We start from the raw sequence: 15633 nt of genomic DNA on the forward strand, positions 1-15633 counted from the left end.
TACCTGGACAGTAAATACAGGGTAGTCCACTAGGATAGTAAACATGGGGTAGCTCGTTGGGACAGTAAACACGGGGTGAAAGGGGTGTAAGACTACCACTCAGTTGTGACAACTAGCAGGGTTTGCTAAGACATTAAATATGGTTCATCATCAAGATGGTAATTTTGGGAAATTACGATCAAAGAAGAAAGTTAAAAGGAAAAAAATACAAGTATTGGTGAGAGGGTTTTGAGTAATCCACAGACCAAGGTAAAGATAGTAAAAAGGGGAATAGTCCTACAAAACAGTGATCCTGAAAGCTGGTAGGGCGATAGAGCAATAAGTCAACAAGAGTAAAACATGGGAAATGACGTGCTAGTATCACCTTGTAATTAGGCAAGGGAAGAGAACTTATCTGTAGATCACGGTTAAGGATCTGCCATTAAGAGCCGCCAGAGAGGTATAAGGACGTAATCACCACTAATCATCCCCCGTGGGATTTAGACCGCTAGGGTGGCGGGGGACCCTATTAGTTATCCCAGCAAATAGAATGCCAGCAAGTCCTTTAGGATAAAGGTAAGAAAGGAGAGTTCATTATGGACTAAATAGATTTGGAAAGATTGCCAAAGTGCATGGTCCTTTCTCGTAAGCCTCATGAGTAAAATATTAGCATATCTGCCAAGACTTTAGTGCCCACGATCTAGAATAAAACAAAAGGGGGTATTCCTGATAAGATGACATGTAGGGTAAACTGAGAACTTGCCAAGATAGCAAGGCATCTAGAAATCACCAAAACCCTATCGTAAGGACACTGGTTTCCTAGGAACCTAAGGGTATTAGAGGTTGAATGTAATAGTCCGATTAGACCCTAATCGAAATGGTGGTTTTGGGACCACGAATCTGAGTCAAAAAAATATTTAAATATTATTTTTCGTGTTTATTATATGTGAATTTGCATGTGTGAAAGTTTCGTACGAAAATTTGATTGTTTGTGTGCTTAATTTGATAAAAGGACTTGATCGCGTAAATTGAAAATTTGATAGTTTAAATCTGATACGTGATATTCGTGACATGTTTTAAATATTTATAATGAATCGTTCTTAAAACTAACTATTATCACGATGAAGGCAAGTGTACCTATCGAATAGTAGTATAGCTTTAGAAAGACCAGATTATCGAACCCAAAGGAACTAAAAGTACTAGTATCAACTTTCTTTTTATTATCTAGCCTAAAAAAAATAAAAGGGTTTTGTTTATCTAACTAATTAATTGAACTAAGAAATCACAGAAAAGAAATTCAGGGAAAATACATTTTGGAAAACTCGATTGATTAAGACAATACCTAAGGAAAAATCCACCTAGACTTCACTCGTTATTTGACTCTGAATCGGACAATTTATTCATTCAACTTGTTCCATAGAGATCCCTAAGTTATATTATTATCTCTCTCGAGACTAACAATGTCTAACCCTAGTTTGAATAATTGAAATCTCTTTCTAATTAACGCCCTAGGATTGCATTAACTCGATCTATAGGTCCCCTTATTAGGTTTTACCCTAATCCGGCAAAATCTTGTCACCCTATCTCTAGGCGCGCAACCAAATCCACTTAATTATGACAAATTTACTCTTAGACAGGGTCTATTCCTCCTCTGAATAAGAGCTTAACTTGAATTAATATCCCGGAATATCAAAATAAGAATTAAGAACAGATAATTAAGAGCAAGTTAAAATTTATCATACAATTCAGATAATAATAATAAGATCCGTCTTAGGTTTCATTCCCCTTAGGTATTTAGGGGTTTTAGTTCATACTAATGAAAGAAAACATCTCAAAAGAATAAAAATAAAAAAAACATAACAAAACCCATGTAACAGCCTAATTTTCAGTGGTGTCGGAACAGTGATTCGAGATCACTAAATCCGAAAAATGAGTAGGAAATATTATTAATTTAGTGAGTATAAGTTAAATGTGAAGTTAGGAAAAATTTTGAAATAGTGAAATGTACTAAAAATATATATATTAAAATAATTAAAATTGAAAATGAGGTATCGAGAACTCGGGAATTTTAAATCGAGCCATAAATATTTTTATAAATATTTATGGAGTGTTAATAAGTTAGTATTAAAGTTTCGTCAAGAAATTTTAAAGTACTGATAGCTAATTGAACAAAAAGGACTAAATTGTATCAAATGTAAAATTGTGGGAAATGATTAAATAGTTTAAATGATAAAAGAAAGAGGATTTAAAAGGAAAATAGACCCAAGGTCTATTTGGGCTGGACAGCAAGAGCATGAAATCACCAAGAAAATAAGGGGAATTAATGGCAAAATTGGAAAATTGCAAAATTTACTTAATAAAGCTAGGACTAAAGTGGAATTATCTAGATTTCTCTTTATTTTTCTGCATTCTCATCAGCAAAAACACCATGGAAGAGTTCCCTTAAGCTGGTTTTTCATATTTTTACTGCAAGTAAGTTCAATTCTTGATTATTTCTTGAAATTTTTGTGTTTTTGTGACTTTTACAACTAGGTCCATTTGTTGAATTCATTAGTTCTTGATTCTATGAAAGAAATTGAAAGTTTCTATGAATATGTGCTGGAAGTATATGATGATTTGACATAGAATTAGAGCTTTAAATTATTTATATGCTGATTTTATTGAAAGAATTGAATAGAAAGTGAATGTTTGGGACCTAAATTGTAAAAGAGTTTGAAGTTAGAGTTTTATATGGAAATTCTGAGTTTCAATAGTTATGAAATAACTTATAATGTCTAGGAAAAGTATTAATTGAGAAAATTAGTTTAATTTAGGGGTTAATTAAGTAAGGATTGAATTGTATGAACTGTGAAATTTGGGGCAAAATGAAAATCAACATTTTGCACTAAAATAGTTTTGGACAGCAGCAATAGTCTAACTTTGAAAAATCTCCAAAAATTGTAGAAATCTAATTAGAGGATGAATAAAATATGAAATTAAATCTTATTAAGTCTAGTTTCTTATAGAAGAAACGATGTAAGCAATGGAATTGTAAATCATGAGATATAATAAGTTTTGTGAGACAATATCAGAATGATTTCGGGTTCCCCTATTCTGACTTTGGAAAATCATCAAAAATTGGAGAAAAATAATTAATGAATTAAATTTATATGTTTAAAATCCTTAAAGAGTCTATTTTCAATAGAAATAAGCAGGAACATCATCTGAATCTCGTACAATGAGATAATTAATTCTTAGTGAAGAAGGGTTGGAACTGTCAGGCAGCAGAACAGGGGAAACTTTAAAGAATAAACTGTACTTATTGGCTAAACCAAAAATTCTGAAAATTTGATGGTAATAAGATAAGTAAGTCTAGTTTCAGGGAAAATTAGTGGATCTTAATTTTGAGCTCTGTAGCTTAAGATATAAATAATTTAGTGACTATAACGCAAATGGACAGTTTTGAATATACATAAGTAAATAGTGAAATTATTGATAATGTTACTTGTTGCATGTTATATAAATTAAGGATGTGGAATGGAGAGGAGGAGGAGGAAAATATGTATGAATATTCAGCTAGCATGGCTAATTTGTATGTTTTAGGCTCATGGACTAAATTGAATAAAAGTAAAATTTTATGGACAATTTTGTAAAAAAAATGTTAGAAATGACCAATTTGCATGAAATGGATTATTTTATTATTTAAATTACAAAATTGAATGAAATTATTAATTTAGCTCAAGATCAAGGAAAAACATGTTTTAAGGATTAAATTGAAAAGTGTTGAAATTATGGAAAATTCTGACATTTTATAGAATTCATAGGTTGTTATCAATTTGTGTGAGAATAACGGCTGGAAATAAGGATTAAATTGAAATAATTTTATTTTATTTTAACCTAAGAATGAAATCGTCATTAATTAAAAGTTTAGGGGTAAAATGATAATTTTGTTTAGAGCATTAGTTGAATGTATTATAACATGAAACAAATGAAAACGACGATCAAATTTTTTTATAAAGATCCGGATGACTTGAATACGAGACTTGAACGTGGAAAAGAAAAGATATCGGATTAATGAAATATCTGATAAATGAATCGGTAACTCTATTCCGGTGGCAGATTCGGGTTAGGGGTGTTACAACCCAAAACTTTTGAGGGAATTTGAAGGGAAATCTTCAGTCTTGATGGTGAATCTAGCTTCTGAGATGGATCGATCGGCTTTCCTTGAGAAATTCCTTGCTTCCTCCTCTGCGTCCCCCATCTAAGTGCCTCCTCAGGTGTTTAAATAGGCTTTCGAATGCCAAAGAGCCTTCAAAATTGGTCTTTTCCGAATTGGACTAAACTTAGGCTCGGTAGGGGTACGCCCATGTGACACACCCGTGTGCGATTGCTTAAGGCCGTGGTCAAGGCTGTTAAATGGGCACGGGCGTGTGATCTACCCGTGTAAGGAAGTCCAGGCCGTGTTGATTTCGTACATTGGCCTATTTTCTTCGTTTTTGGCCCGTTTCTCGTTCCTTTCACTCTCCTATGCTCACCTAAGTATAAAAGATGAAATTAAGGCATTAGGAGCATTGAATTCGCCAATTTTAAGGAAAAATCATCCATCAAATGTGCTAAGCATGGGATAGAAACATGTATAAATTACGGTTTATCAAATACCCCAACACTTAAGCATTTGTTTGTCCTCAAACAAAATCCTCAACTCATAATCAAAATAAATTCTTCTCAACCTATAATTTCTATCGATAATATCTCAAAATAATCCATAGGTAATCATACATTGAAAATTCAACTGAAAGAACATCAAAGTTTCAAACATTCAAAGTTGAGCATTTTATCATGAAAACATAGGTGTCTCCCTTTATCTAAGTAATTACCTTTTCAAAATATCACAGAGTTTCACATCCTTACTAAAGATTCACTCAAATCACTTGAAGTGTTTAAGGACAATAAATGAAGCACTCAATAGTCAATAATGAAAAGTCATTACCATAGGCTTGCATGAAAATCAAATCTCCATCACTATAAATTGAGATGAAACATCAATCAAAAGGTATTTAAAGGGTTGTAACGTGGATTTGGTTAGACGGTGTGGTCACAAGCTGAAAGAAAAGGTTAGAATCGAGATTGAATTGAAAAATTGCCTAACTAGAAAAATGACTAGTCATCAATTGTGTACAACAGAGCTTTTTCTCAGAATATGGAATTTAACTTCTTTAGCTTAGAAGATCACTACTACTAATATGTATACCTGTATTTTATTTTTTTAAGAACAAGTCAAATTACAAAATAGAATAAAACATAGCTAAGCAACTATTCCAACTCAGATCTCAACAAAAATAGGGATCAAATTAATTTAGGGGATTTCAACAATAAAGAGTTAAGGGTTAATATTGTGTGTAAATCAATGAATGGGTTGTTAGGCTCAAGGGGGTTCACTAAGGGTTAATTGTAAAGGTAGGCTTTTATGGAGTGAGTGGGTTAAGCCTAAGTGCCTTTATCATTTTGACACATCAAATCAAATGGTGTGGTCTTGACATGCATAATCAAGCAAGTTCTAGAATAACAATTCAATACTGATGCACTCATAATGAAATTGAGCATGAAAGAAATAATAGATGCTCTAAAGGCTTAAGATCTCACAAAAATTATGGCTTTTTGATGTTTAAACTTGTGAATTCCAAATCAAAATAATACCTAAACTTGGGGAAACAACCTAAAAGTTTTTAATTCTTCAAAAATCAACTTATCATGCTTGATTCCCTAATGTCTTAAAGTTTAAACAATTCAGGGATTTTTCTGATATGAAAGACCCCCCACACTTAAGATGTACATTGCCCTCAATGTACAAAAAAGACCCCTCAGACTTAAGATGTACATTGCCCTCAATGTACAAAGGTAGATGTATTGAAAAAGATAGATCTAGAATCATAAGATAGGGAGAGAAGTGAAACTTCTTGAATGATGAATGAATTCCTTGAACTGGAGTTTTGGAGAATAATAAGCGTGAGAATGGAGGAGGATACTCTGGTGGTGGTAGAGGTTCATTAGTCCATAATTCCTGCGTCAAAAGAATACTATATCTGGTGGTAGCTATGGTCGTGGTCAAGCAAGACATGGCAGTCGTGGAGAACCTTTCTCGGTGGAGTTTTTAGTTCCTATGTGATGATGAGCTGAAGAGCTCTTTATAACTGTGACAGAATCAGGAACTTTTTAGGAAATATAAGGAAGCATAATTACTTGTAATGGAATAGCCGAAATTGATAATTGTAAAATAAAAATTATAAAATATAATAAAAATAAGCTTAAAGAAAAAATAAAAGGTAGTCTTAAAATAGAATAAAAATAAAAACATAAAATAAACATCTTCATCGCTAGGTGGTTTGCGAGGTAGGGGTGGCGATGAGATATGGAAGTACTGACAAATCTGCTGTAAAGTAGCATCAATGTTATCGAAGCGCTGAAAACACTGTTGCTCGAATCGAGTAAGGCGCTCAGAGATGTCAGCATATGAACCACCGCATGAACTGGACGAGAGGGTGGTGGTGGTTGAGATGGTGGGTCCTCATGACGTGGAGGGGCATCATCAGTAATGCCCTTAGGATCCTCCTCCTCGGTGGATTGGGCTAGTCGATACTGAGGAGGGTGGATTCCTCGGTGCTTCTCGATCATCCTCATACTAAGCATGCTCGAGATGCCCTATGGGGACATCTGGCCCATGAGAGTGAGGGAGGATGATTGGGCTGTTGTGTTGAGGATCCTAAAGTGCCGAGCCAACCGCGTCACATAAGGCCCAATAGAGATGACCCCCTTCCTATGCCGCTCCGTCTGATGTTGAATGGCGAGGGCAATGAAATAGGCAAGGTCAAAGGTGTTCTCGTGCGACATACACCGTAGAAAGTAGGCATCGTGAGTGTTGATGACGCCAGTGCTCTCTTGCCTTCCTATTAATGTGTGAGCTAAAATGGTGTGTAGGTACCTCAGAGATAGAAGGAGAGCCGATGCCTTGGAGTGGCTAGGATTGTAGGAGGCAGAGCCAGGCGCGATGGCATTCTAGCACCATGAAGGAGAATGATGGATGTGGCGATTGAGAGTGTGGAGCTCATTCTCCTCCATGAACTCATCCGTGTAAAGGCCTAGTGCGGTAGTGAACTCTAGGACGCTCAACTGGCGGACTAGACTGCCGAGGCGAAATTTGACCGTTCCTGGATCATCAAAACGGGTCATCACGGTCTGAAGATGAAATGTTGACAAAATTCCATCATGAGCTCGAGATACGTTGGCTCGAAAATCTCGGAGAAAAGTCCCCAAGGATCGGTGGTGAGGAGGGCCCGAATTACATCAACAAGTTGGACTTGTTCTAGCGTGGTCCAGTCTGAAATAGTTCCTCCTGATTGCTGGTGGAAATTAGAGAAAGGGGTGGTGAATTTCTACAGTAGGTCCCGAGGATGACGTCCCTTTTCGTTTTTTCAAAGCAGGGACGACAGTCTTCTTGCCACGTGAGGTAGACATAATGTACCTGTAATGGAAATTGAAGTGGAATGTGAATATTTTCCATGGGGCTTACATATTAACCTATACTATAACAACCAAAATAAATGTTCCAAATAACCCTATGAGAATAAGTAATGGAGATATCTAAAGAATGAATTTGTGTGGGGTTAATAGCATGAAACTCATAGAAACAGTGAATGAATATAGCCTAATATACTGACTAAGAAAATAAAAATTACCAAAGAAAAACTTAAAAACATAAATTTATCTACTATTCTAACTATGAATGTGCACATAAAATAGTCAAATGGAGCATAGAAATCATGAAAGAAGCAAAATAATTGAAGAATATTGAGATAAAAGAGTAAACAAATGCCAGAGGGAGGAGCTTAGGCGTCAAAAATGCGGTTGAAGGTGGCACACGGCTTGGCAGGGAGTCCGTGTGAATTTGCAGCGGCTAGGGTTAGGAATTTTGGGTGAGGGAGATGATGAACAGTGAAGGGTATTTATAGATTTTGGGACACACGGCCAGGGGACACGCCTGTGTTCCTAATTTTTGCCCATGTGATTCGTAAATTTTGAATTTGGGCGCGTTTGACATTTGTCCCACGCCCGTGTTCCTTGGGCTTGTAGGTACAGACGGCTGTGTCACACGGTCGTGTCTGTCTTCGCTTGCTTCTCCCATGCTCGTGTATGTAGACCCACACCCGTGTTAATCTGACAGTTCGACCACGAGTTCTAGACACGGGCGTGGCAAATGCCCGTGCTATTTTCTCAGGTTCAACCACGAATCTACGACACAGGCGTGTGTTGTTTTGGCAGATTTGTCCACAGTCCTAATGGACAGCCGTGGCGGCTTATCTCATCCCTTGTTGGGGAAAAATTCACCCTGTTTTCACACGGCCTAAGGCACGCCCGTGTGCCTAGTCATGTGTGCTTTAGAAAGCCTGCGTTCCATGATTCAGTTAGTATGTTAGATGTTTAAAACTAAAATTTAAAGAAATTAATTCTGTTAGTGCTCGGGTTACCTCCCAAGAAGCGCTTATTTATAGTCTAAGCTCGACTTACCTCTCTGGTGTGTGTTCATGGTGGCTCGAGGAGTTTACACTCCTTATCCCTGCTTTCAATTTTACCAACGTAAGGTTTAAGACCAGTATTGTTTACCTTAAAAGTGCCAAATTTGGGATGGCTTACATCGACTATACCAAATGGGAAAATGCTAAGTATCGTAAGAGGAATTTCTTCATTCGGTTTGGCAGTGTCAATGTGAGGATCTACGGCATCGAATGAAACTTTATCTCCAACCTTAAGTTGATTTGGTGAGGCATTACGCTCGTTCTGGCGTAGTTTTGGTTTATCGTGTTTTCTCGGTTTAAATGTCAGCCATTCATCTAACTCCTCGATTTGTAACATTCGTTCTTCATGTGTAGATCCTTTGTTATAGATTGAACATGGCTCATGTGTGTCCTTTGAACTTATTTCTTGAAAAATAGGTTGCACCGTATAATCAGTCTTATTAGAACAATTTGTACAATCACCTTCAATTTTCGATGTGTTGTTCAGGTTGCGAGCTTGAAGAGTGATTGTTTCATCTCCTACACGAAGTGTGAGTTCACCTGTGCCAACATCAATAATTGTTCTAGAAGTTGCTAAAAAGGGCCTTCCCAAAATTAAAGGAACATTACTGTAACACCCCGAACCCGAGACCGTCACCGGAGTCGAACACGAGGTGTTAACAGACTTTAAACCACTTATAAAAAATTTTCCCGGACACTGCCAATCTGCGTACTAGTCGCTTTAAAAATCATATCTTGAGTTCAGAAACCCAGAATCCAGTTCCGTAAATTTTCCCTGAAACTAGACTCATATTTCCATCTACATATTTTTTTCTAGAATTTTTGGTTAGGCCAATTAGTACAGTTTATTAGTCAAAGTCTCCCATGTTACAGGGATCGACTACACTGACCTTTGCGCATTACGACTTGGATATCTCCCAGTACAGGGTTCAATACTGATTCCGTTTATTTCTATAGAAACTAGACTCAGAGAGGAATCTATACATATATTTCATGACTCCTAATTGTCTCTGGTTAATTTATAATGAATTTCCAAAGTCGGAACAGGAAATCCAGAAACCGTTCTGGCCCTGTCTCACGAGAACCTGAATATCTCTTAACATACTGTCCATATGATTGTTTCGTTACTTTCCTATGAAAATAGATTCATCAAGGTTCGTTTAAATAATTTATTCACTATTTAATTCCATTCCTAATATTTTTAGTGATTTTCCAAATCTACATCACTGCTGCTGTCAGCATCTGCCTTTAAGGTAGACTTTACCTATTTCATAGTTTCCATGAATCAACTAGCCCTTTTAGCATAAATAGCACAATTTATGATAGTGATTAACCATTCCCATGGCCAATCCTTGTTAAGCATATCCACACCTCTCAATAACCATATGCATACCAAATGATTATAACATTATACTCAAACATATATAAGCCATTTTCGCATGGCTATCCAAAATTATACAAGTCCAAAGGGTCCATGACCCCCAACAAAAAGGGTAGTCCTATACATGCCATTTCGAAGTTCAACCAAAATTGTACCAAAAGGGGGGGCTTTGATAGTGTGGGCGACTTCGACTTCAAAATCCCGAGTCCGATAGCTGGAGAACCAAAATCTATAAAACAGAGAATCAAGGAGACGGAGTAAGCAATTTATGCTTAGTAAGTTTTGAGCAAGGGATTCCAGCACAACAAAAGTATAGCATTCATGTAGCTAAACGGATAATTTCATATGCACAATTTTTCAATATCATACTTACTTCACATTACCAACCCTTTTATTCATACACAAAGATCAACTTAGCCAAAGGCCGGTAGCTCATTTATCAACTGAGCGAATACTTATTTGTAAGGGCTCAACTAATTCAAAGCACATACGAAACATACCTTAATGTTGGGATGTTTCAAGCGTATTAACTGAAATTTTACAGCAAGATCATTCATTCCCAAATCACGTACCTTCGGAATTTAACCGGATATAGCTACTCGTTCAAATGCCTTCGGGACATAGCCCGGTTATAGTAACTCGCACAAATGCCTTCGGGACTTAACCCGGATTTAGTAACTCGCACAAATGCCTTCGGGCTTAGCCCGGAATTAGTATCTCACACAAATGCCTTCGGGCTTAGCCCGGAATTAGTATCTCGCACAAATGCCTTCGGATCTTAGTCCGGATATGGTCACTTAGCACAAAGCCTTCGGGACTTAGCCCGGACATCATTCAAATAACCATGCACATTTAACAATAAATCATGGCACATTCGTATTTCATTTTCGTTAGCAAAACTCAAACACAAGACACTTATCATTCTTGCAATTTCGGCTCAATAGCCACACACAAAGAGCATGATTTTAATTTGCTTAAAACATGATCTAATCAAATCATAATTTAAGCTCTTTTACTCAAGAACTTACCTCGGATGTTGTCGAACGATTCCGATAGCTATTCGACCACTTTTTCCTTCCCTTTATCGGATTTAGTTCCCCTTTGTTCTTGAGCTTAATTAAACAAATAAATTGATTTAATCATTTGAGCATCGAAATGAGGAACACAAGGCACTTAGCCCATATTTATACATTAGACATTAAAGTCACATATGTACGGAATCATGAATCAAACTCAACATTTTGGCTAATTTTCCCCCTTGGCCGAATTTTATAAGCCAAGAAAAAAGCATCAATATGCTTGCCTCTGACCGAATACATGCAACACCAATCTCCTTCCTATGGCCGAATATGCATGTCTATGTTGGGGCCGATTGCAACACTTAATACATTCTACAAGTATGGTCACTTGTATTGACTAAACACCATTTTGTTTCAAGTTCAAAACTTGGCTAATACACACATATATACACTAGTAAAGCATCCTCCCCCTTTCCATCAATTTAACACATGCATTACTCATTAATATACAAAAATTATATTCGGCCTTAGCACACAACTTGCTAGCCGATTCTTCTCCATCTAGCAACCAATGCACATATGTGCTCACTCAAAAATGCTAAAGAGAAGATTCAAGAATCATCAATCCACCATCACATGCATCATTAACAAGCTTCATATTTAGCATGCAATGGCATTAATACAAAATCCACCTAGGCCGAATATCATCCCCATGACATAGCAAAGATTTGAACCATGGGCTAATTAGAACTCAAGCTAGCAACAAAAAAAACATGCATGAATCTCATGGCACAACCTCAAACATACCTTGATCTAGATACAAGTATGGCCAAACCTCCTCCTAATCCTCTTCCAAACCAAACATGAAGCAAGAACTCTTTCCTCCTTCCTTAGAATTTTCGGCCAAAAGAAGATGAAAAAGGATGAACAAAATTTTTCTTTTCTTTTCTTTAACTCACGGCAATGGGGGGGGGAAACAACCACACACTTTTTTTTTTGTTTTCATCATATTCCCTTTCATTATTTAATTTCCATGCTCATTATTTTTTTTTCCACCCATGATGCACCAACACAACATGTCTATGACATGTCTTGCCCATCACACTTGGTCTACCATGCTTGTCATGGCCGGCCACTACTAATAGGGGGGAAATTGACATGCAAGTCCCCCCTTTTTCAACATGCACTAATAGGCCCTTATGCTTTGACCTATCACATTTCAAAATTTTCTCACATAAGTCCTATTTGATAAAATTCACTTACAATTAACAAAATTCAAACACGAAATTTTCACACATGCACATGTACATATAATGAGCATCAATTATGACGGTTAATTATTTTTATGACTCGGTTTAGTGGTCCCGAAACCACTTCCCGACTAGGGTCAATTTTGGGCTGTCACAATTACTATCCTCTTTTATGTCTAAAACAACAAAATCAACTGGAATATAAATTTTTCAATTTTAACGAGTACGTCTTCAATGATACCCCTATGAAATCTGACAGTTTTATCTGCTAATTGAATGCTCATCCTAGTTTGTTTGGGGTTTCCTAGACCTACTTGCTTAAACAATTTGTAAGGCATAACATTGATACTAGCCCCTAGATCAGCCAACGCATTATTAACATCTAAGCTATCAATTAAACAAGGAATTGTAAAACTCATTGGATCATTCAATTTATTGGCCAGCTTATTTTGCAGACTGGCTGAGCAAACCGCGTTTAGCTCCACATGCGACCTTTCGTCTAACTTTCATTTATTTGCTAGAAGCTCCTTTAAAAATTTGACTGCGTTCGGCATCTGCAAAAGTGCTTCAATAAACAGTAGGTTAACATGTAGTTTCTTTAAAAGTTTAAGGAATTTACCAATTTGTTAGTTTGAGCGGTCTTTCCTTGTCGCATTGGGGTATGGCACACGAGGTTTATATTCTGTACTTAACGATTTTTGTTCGTTTTGGCCTACCTCATTCTTACCTTTGCTTACCATCGATTCTGACCTTGGTTTTGCCACTAACCCTTCCTCATCTTGAATGACAATTGCGTTGAGTTGCTCCCTTGGGTTAGATTCAGTGTTGCTTGGCAGGCTACCTTATGGTCGTTCAGAAATCAACTTGGCAAGCTATCCAATCTGAGTTTCGAGCCCCTGGATTGATGCTTGTTGATTTTTAAGTGTTGTCTCGGTATTCTGAAAACGAGTCTCTGACATCGAGATGAATTTGGTTAGCATCTCCTCAATGTTCAGCTTTTTCTCCTGTTGGTATGGTGGTTGCTGAAAGCCTGGAGGGGGTGGTGGTTTCTGATTTCCTTGTCCTCCCCATGAAAAATTTGGGTGATTCCTCCAACCTACATTGTAAGTATTACTATAAGGATTGTTTTGAGATCGAGGATTATTACCCATGTAATTTAACTGCTCGTTCTCCATGTTGTGGCCATAAGGTGGGTATTATGAATTGCTCGATCCACCTCCATTTGCTTCGCACTGCATTACTGGGTAAACCAATGAAGAACTAAGAAAACCATCAATTTTCTTATTCAAGAGTTCTACCTGATTAGAGAGCATGGTGACCGAATCGACGTTATTAACACCAGTTGTTTTCGTTGGCTTTGTCCTCATAACTTGCCACTGATAGTTATTAAGTGACATCTCATCTATAAATTCATAGGTATCTTCAGGTGTCTTATTATTGATGGTTCCTCCAATGGCTGCATCAATCATCTGCTGAGTCGAAGGATTCAGGCCATTATGAAAAGTTAGAACCTGTACCCAGAGTGGTAACCCATGGTGAGGGCATCTTCGCAAAAGGTCTTTATATCTCTCCCATGCATTGTAGAGTGTTTCTAAATCCATCTGCACAAAAGAATAGATATCATTACGTAATTTAGCCATTTTAGCCGGTGAAAAATATTTTAGTAAAAACCTTTTGGTCATTTGTTCCCAAGTAGTGATTGACCCTCATGGTAACGAGTTCAACCATTGTTTAGCCTTATTCCTTAACAAAAAGGGAAACAACTGAAGGTGGATGGTGTCATAAAAAATGCCATTAATTTTAAAGGTATCGCAAAATTATAGGAAATTTGCCAAGTGAGCATTGGGATCCTCGTCCTGCAAACCATCAAACTGAGCAGACTGTTGTATCATTTGAATTATGTTAGGTTTCAGTTCAAAATTATTTGCAACAATAGCAGGTCTACCTATACTTGATTCAGTTCTTGTTAAATTAGGTTTAGCATAATCATACATAGTGTGTGGAGCAGGATTCTGATTTACTGGATCAGTAGCAATCGCAGAATGTAGCAAATTTTCTTGGTTTTCAGCCATCTCCTCGGTAGTGGTTGAAGTATCGTCCTCTCGCTCGTTCTCTATGCATCTTAGGCTTCACTTTATTTCTCTTCGTTTCTGCGAACTGTGTGGTCGATCTCACCGTCAAACAGTAATGGTCCCGACGGGTTTCTTTTGGTCATAAACTAGAAAAACCTGTCAAAAAAAGGGAAAAAGAGGAATAAGTAATAAAAATTAGAAAATTTAAATTGCAGTAATAGTAAATGGCTAAAGTAATAAAAATCGAGTATTCCTAATATTTTAGTTCCTTGGCAATGGCGCCAAAAACTTGATACATGATATTCATGACAGGTTTTAAATATTTATAATGAATCGTTCTTGAAATTAACTATTATCACAATGAAGGCAAGTGTACCTATCGAACAGTAGTATAGCTTTAGTAAGACCGAATTATCGAACCAAAAGGAACTAAAAGTACTAGTATCAACTTTCTTTTTATTATCTAGCCTAAAAAAATAAAAGGGTTTTTTTTATCTAACTAATTAATTAAACTAAGAAATGACAGAAAAAAATTTGGGGAAAATACTTTTTGGAAAACTCGATTGATTAAGACAATACCTAAGGAAAAATCCTCCTAGGCTTCCCTTGTTATTTGACTCTGAATCGGACGATTTATTCATTCAACTTGTTCCGTAGAGATCCCTAAGTTATATTATTATCTCTCTCGAGACTAACAACATCTAACCCTAGTTTGAATAATTGAAATCTCTTTCTAGTTAACGCCCTAGGGTTGTATTAACTCGATCTATGGATCCCCCTATTAGTTTTTACCCTAATCCGGCAAAATCTTGTCAGACTATCTTTAGGCATGCAACCTATTCCACTTAATTATGACAAATTTACTCTTAGACAGGGTCTATTCCTCATCTGAATAAGAGCTTAACTTGGATCAATATCCTGGAATATCAAAACAAGAATTAAGAACACATAATTAAGAATAAGTTAAAAATTTATCATACAATTTAGATAATAATAACAAGATCCGTCTTAGGTTTCATTCCCCTTAGGTATTTAGGGGTTTTAGTTCTTACGAATGAAAGAAAACATCTCAAAAGAATAAAAATAACAAAATATAAGAAAACCCAAAGCTCTTGAGGGAATTTGAAGGGAGATCTTCAATCTTGATGGTGAATCCGGCTTCTGAGATGGATCGATCGGCTTTCCTTGAGCAATTCGTTGCTTCCTCCCCTGCGTCCCCCAACTAAGTGCCTCCTCAGGTGTTTAAATAGGCTTTCGAATGCCTAAAAGCCCTCAAAATTGGCCTTTTTCGAATTGGACTAAACTTGGGCTCGACAGGGACACGATCGTGTGCGATTGCTTAAGGCCGTGGTCAAGGTTGTTAAATGGGCACGAGCATGTGAT

At 36.7% G+C, this 15633-nt stretch overlaps 1 non-coding gene across 1 annotated transcript; it reads left to right on the top strand.

The window, feature by feature from the left end:
• The first annotated feature begins 13705 nt into the window (after positions 1-13705).
• LOC121205455 (small nucleolar RNA R71) lies at positions 13706-13812 on the top strand. Its single transcript, XR_005900532.1, has one exon. It is a non-coding gene; the product is annotated as a small nucleolar RNA R71 (small nucleolar RNA).
• The last annotated feature ends 1821 nt before the right edge of the window (positions 13813-15633 follow it).

This window comes from Gossypium hirsutum, chromosome A08 (assembly GCF_007990345.1).
Source record: "Gossypium hirsutum isolate 1008001.06 chromosome A08, Gossypium_hirsutum_v2.1, whole genome shotgun sequence".
NCBI lineage: Eukaryota > Viridiplantae > Streptophyta > Magnoliopsida > Malvales > Malvaceae > Gossypium > Gossypium hirsutum.